General features: G+C 40.7%; 1 protein-coding gene across 1 annotated transcript in view; it reads right to left on the minus strand.

Annotated features, from left to right (window-relative positions):
• The window catches only part of LOC134447328 (solute carrier organic anion transporter family member 1C1-like), a 52,532-nt gene extending 49,372 nt beyond the window's left edge, over nucleotides 1-3,160 (minus strand). Inside the window, exon 1 of the mRNA XM_063196738.1 lies at nucleotides 3,144-3,160. The gene's annotated coding sequence lies outside the window, so the exon portion shown is untranslated. The remainder of the gene's footprint in view (nucleotides 1-3,143) is intronic.
• Nucleotides 3,161-6,039: the final 2,879 nt, after the last annotated feature.

A 6,039-nucleotide genomic window follows, 5' to 3' on the forward strand; every position in this document is an offset into this window, starting at 1 on the left:
TTGTGTTTCATAGCAGTTTAAGCAGTGTTAGTATATTTGCACTTTCATTATGGAGGAAGATAACAGTAAAGCTGCATATTTTCTGTATCTAATGAGTGTTCACATGTGCTACAGACAAAGACTCATAGGCTACAGAAAAATGGGAGATCAGTGCTGGGGTACGTTTCTGGAACGCTAGCATCTTTCTACAGATGTACTTCAAAGTTATCTACTTACTTCAAGGCGAAATACGTGCATTTCTCGAAACCTTACCATTCCCACAGTAAGCCCAAAGTAATGTGGCTACTTTCCTGAGTCCACACCGCTACTTACTTTCTTGTCATTGCAGTGCGTGACCAAAGAAGCAACAAGAGACAAGCATGAATAGCCCTTTTGATTGGATGACAACCACATGTGTCTAGCTGACTCATGATTCAGCTGTTTCCTCCTAAATTCAGTGCGTGAAGTAGAAAGCAATAGTGTACAACCACCACCAGCACATTTGATTGGATGTCACGACACCGTGACTCAGCTGTTTCCTCCACAACACACCTTGTAATTTCTTTGTGAAAAAACACGGCCGTGGCATTACAATTTGACACCGTCCGCACCAATAATGCAGTATTATCTGCATGTCGATTGGATTTCATTTCTTTCTGAGGTGTAATTTGTAAAATATTTGGATAATAAAGTAGTGGTTACTCCCGGAAATTCACCTGTTAAAATGTCATATCCCTAAAAAATATTTGTGCGAATTTCAATACATAGCCTAGTGGTATTCACGCTTGCATCCCAATGGGAAAACAGAAGCCACGCAGGTTCGAATCCACATGGTTGCAGTGCCACAATTTTGGAAATATCTGGCAGAAATAGATCATTTATTTTGTGCATTACCAACACACACGCGCAGCCAAGGGAAAATGTGTTACACTGTAGGGTCCAAAACACGATTTCACGAGTTGTTGTCAACATGCCGCACACTGGATTTGAACCGGCGTGGCTCGCGTCTTCCCATTGATAGGCAAGCGTAAATACCCCTAGGCTAAGAAATGAAATTCACACCAAAAATGTTTAAGTACTTGACACGTAAACCAGTGAATTTCCGGGAGTAACCAATACTTTCTAATCTAAATATTTCACAAATTACACATCGAAATGAGACAAAATTCAATCGGTATACAGCTAAAAGTATATTATTAGTGTAGGATTCATCAGATGATGAAGGATATGATTTTTTTTTTCACGAACAAATAACATGACTTGAATTTGTGTTCTGAACACTCTCGCAGCTGTATCATGACTTTGTGTGCATGTCGATTGATTTTCAGCGCTTTTGCACCACAGGATTAAAAGATATTGACACATTTGTGGTCAAATATGTACTACAAGTTTAGCTAATGGGTGGAGTCACACTCTGAAGTAGACTAGCGCTGTGTGTTACTTGGGGTGACTGAGGTGATGTCTGGACTCAATGGATCTACTCCAGCTGTACTTCAACTTCACTGTCGAGATACGGATAGGAGGCGCCTCACTTTCAAAGTCACCACTACTTCAGAGTGCACATTACTCCAAGCAGTAGTTACTTTGTGTGCTAACGTTCGAGACACAAGAGTTAGCCACTTTTATAGTATCTACTATACAACATAGCTAACTGATTAGCTACTTGGCCGTTGAGAGACGCACCCCTGATCCTTTTTTCAAGGCCAAATCAATCCCATAAACCATTGCTGACTTGTGTAGACATTCCATTGGCTGCTTCCTGCTGCCACTGAATCACATCATAGCTCAATACATATTTCTAACGGAGGTTAAACTTCTCTTTTGATACCCTCGACCCCAGAGTCAATTACTTCTGCCGCTTTTACCACCTTAGGCCTGCATGTACAGTTAACGCCTGCTCTGCTCTGTATGCAGTATTCTATATGTTTTGTTTTCTTACTATAATTGAAAAAAATACTTTTTTGTCAGGGGAAATGTGTAAGAAGTCAGGTGAATGCATCAGAAGAAAGGGATGTAGGACCTACTATACAGTATGATGCATATGGGAATATAATCGTCAGGAGAAGCATGCAGTTCAACTGCTTTGGATATATGCACAGTATATACTGAATTTTACATACAGTATTGTACTGGATATATAGCAATGCTGTAAGCCATAGCAACAGCTGTGGTTTTTGTATAGCATTTTATCATACATAACTGCCATTCAATGCGCTTCAGAGGAAAGAAAGAAAAGAGAGAAGAAACATATTATAGAAAGTAGACAGTATAGAAAGTAGACAGAAAGTATTACAGAGAGTAGATAACTAACCAAAGATGAAAGATGAAAATAAAGCTGTTTTTAATTTCATTTTAAGTAGCAGTTCTAATTAGTGTCAGTTCTAATTTGAACATGAAGCTGGTTCCAGCATTTGTACAGCATACAGCAAACTACTGTAACACAAAGACACTACTCGAGTCTACAATTAATCTTCTTTGCCCACATTAAATAAAGCCACTGTGAGTAATCTCTGCATGTAACCAAAGTCAATGCCGCACACTGCAGTATGCTACATACAGTATGTCGATCCTTTCATCTTGAGGCCCCAAGGTTGATGAACCAAAAAAAGGGGTTCCACGCGCTTCTGTTTTTACATCTGGTGCATCAACGGGAGGGAGGCAGGTAATCTTGAACGAAGAGAAGACACCGGAGCAGCTCAGATGGGATGCTTTTCTTTTTAATTCAAGTGCACAACATGTTAGGGACTAATGTTCGAAACGTTAGTCCCTAACATGTTGTGCACTTGAATGAAAAAGAAAAGCATCCCATCTGAGCTATTCCGGTGTCTTCTCTTCGCCCCAAGGTTGATGTTGGAGGAGGGAAGAAAAATGGAGAGAACACTTTCGTACCTTTCGTACCTTTTTGATCGGATGACCGAAACATTGTAGTAATTAATAGTTATTTATTGTGTTGCAAACATAATAACTGATGTTTCGAAGCAGTGTGCGCCTTCCTCAGAGTCAAACCATACTGACATCACTCACCAGAAACGTCAGTCATTATGTTTGCACCACAATAAAATAACTAAAAAGTGCTACAGTCATCCCTGGCCCTAGTCTTTTTGAAGTGGACCAGTTTGCTTTCCATTGTAAAAGAGAACATTTTTGTATGACCTCGTACGTACCTTCAGACTGGGACAGCAGGCCTGCCGTGACCTTGAAGAGGAAGAGGGGCCACTCTCGCTCTCGGGCGCCCAGCTGCCTTTGCCTGCCTCCATCCCACACAGAGAGATGCTGCCTTGCTTGGACGCGATGTCTCTAACTGAACAAAGAGATGCCGCTTTCCCTGGACCCGATGTCTCTAATGGAATGCCTTGGCATGGGTGAACACCTAGAGGGGCAATGGAAGAGAAGCCACATAACAGACAGACAAGAGGTCACTCAGTCACTCTCTCACGCCCCCCTTGCTTTTTTTTACCCAGGAATCAGGCAATCAGGCATATAATATTTGTGCCAGGACAAAAGACTTAAAGGAGAAAAATGTTTTGCTGTTGTTGTTGTTGTTGTTGTTGTTTTTACATTGGGCCATTGATTTCACATTATAACCTCATGTTCTACTCCCTGTATATCGTGTGCCACTTGTCACTTTAAACACTGAATTGTGTCATTTCGTCTTCCGGCACAATTGTGCGTTGACCGTTGCATTACAGCATAGTCATATGCTTTAGCAAATAATCCCAGAGGCACCTTAGCATACTCTCGCCAGTACAGTATGTTCACATGGAAGAAGATAGATCCACAGTACAGGCAGAGAGCAATATGGGGTTTCAATAACTCCTCGCTTCTTCTACATTATTTTTTAACCATGGTGTAATGTAACTCAATTGATATTGATTTAAACCTGAAATGTACCGCCAACCCCCACCCCCCCAGTTTTACATCAAATTGCACCCTGAGTGCAGGTACAGGTATACAGCATCTAACACCAGACTTGTACGAAATTCCGAAATCAAAGAATTCGAATTCACAGTAATGACATAATATGAACAGTAGGTGGTGGTGTTGTATGTACTTTCAATTGGTGCTATAGATTAAATTCAAAGAAATTCAACGTAATGACACCACCTAGTGTTCGGATTATGGCATTACGCTGAATGTCAATTCATTCAATTCGGAATTTCGTACAAGCCTGTCTAACACCTATCAGGTGATGGGCAGTAAGACTGTACCGGCCTTTCACCTTCATGAAGACGGGTAAAAACCTCCATGTTAGTGAGTAGTATTTCATCTGACCTCCAAAATGTTGTCTCAGGTTCACTGCTAATTGTTGGTCATACACCTTACACCAGCTTTCTACAATACTATCTGGGGAAATGACAAGGTTCTTAGAAACAAATTGAACCAGCAGATCAATATATGTAGGAGGACATGGGGAGAAAAAGTAGGTCAGCCAACAATAAACAATATACGAGACACCATAGGATGCTTCTCGCCTGTCTGCTGATGCGTCACCCTGGTCTATGCAGAGTTCCATGCATTGACCATGACAATTGAACTCAAAGGGCTTCCTTGAAACAGTTGGCTGCATGTTGCTGGTATAAAACAACACATTACATTACGCATATGGTTTTCATTTTTAAAGGTGTTTTAAAGGTGACTTCAGTGTCGATGAGTCTTATGTTCAGAGAATGAAGGCTCTATAGAATTTTGAGCTTGCTTCATAAACGTCAGAATCTTGGATTATTGTAGAGCGCATTCTTTTTAGCGAATGTTCAAAAACTCTAAAAGGTCTTCTCTGAACATCACCAATGTTTAATTATTGGTTACAGTCCCTGAGCAGTGTGGGGTTAGGTGCCTTGTTCAAGGGCACTTCAGCCATGGATGGTGTGGGATTGGAACCTGCCACCTTCTGATTCCAAGACAGAGTCTCAAAATGATTAGGTCCTATGGCTGACTATGTTGGATACACTGATTTCAGCCTACCAGTGGTTTCAAAGAAGCCCAAAACCTCTCGTAATCTATCTGTAGGCCACACAGATGGTTCAATAGGCCCACTACATTGAAATAATTAACTTACTCCATGAGAAGACCAGGAATGTAATTCAGTACACGTCAATAGCACATCCTTTCCAGGTTGTGTTCTGTCCACAGGATTTGGTGTCGAGAACAATGCTCAGAAGAGTGTTTTTTCATTCAGAAGCATTTAAAATCGAGAGAAGTCTACCCAGTCAATTACTGTAAAGTGTATGTAAAACTTATTTTTTTAAGTCGTAGAACTGTTTCATGCATAGATAGTAGGCCTAAGACTACTTTAAACCATGCATTAATGCATGGTTTAAATAGGCATATTAGGCCTCATAAAACAATGGGCATAAGTTCATGCTACTGTCTTTGCTTTCACTATTGAAACGGCAATATTGCAGGCTGGACTGGAAGACATTGAATACTTATACGTAGTTGTAATCCACTGCATGTCCACTGGGAAACGAGCCACAAACCATTTAAAAAAAAATTAACATTCAGTGCGGGGTAAAAAAAAAATGTGTACATTATAAAGTGTGTAGGATCTGTAGGCCTACATTATTGGATTGACGTAAAACAATGGCGATTCCACAATGTTTTAAGCCTAACTGAGATTTGATAGCAACGTGCATGCCAATTCATAAACAAATATGAAAACATGGGCTACATTTTGCAGGTTGATGGTGTGCGCACGCTGCGTCACATGGCTAACTAAGACCGATTCAGAATGAGTTAATAAATAGGCTACACATGACCAGGCGACATGTTGAAAGAAATGTGTTATGAATCCACTGGAGTCATCTGGATTAAACAGCTGTTTCACTTGCGTTAGAACGACAGGCAAAACTGCATCCTACTGAAAAAAAAAAAACATTGAAAAAGTCTAAAGCCATAGGCTAATTGGGATGTCGAACCTATTCAAATATTCTCTATTATTATTAGGCATACTATTATTAGGGGCCAAGCAGCGAAGCTGGCGAAGGCCCCTATAGTGTTAGCTGGTATTCTTACGATTATTAGGGGCCAAGCAGCGAAGCTGGCGAAGGCCCCTATAGTGTT

This window comes from Engraulis encrasicolus, chromosome 4 (genome assembly GCF_034702125.1).
Source record: "Engraulis encrasicolus isolate BLACKSEA-1 chromosome 4, IST_EnEncr_1.0, whole genome shotgun sequence".
Classification (NCBI taxonomy): Eukaryota; Metazoa; Chordata; class Actinopteri; order Clupeiformes; family Engraulidae; genus Engraulis; species Engraulis encrasicolus.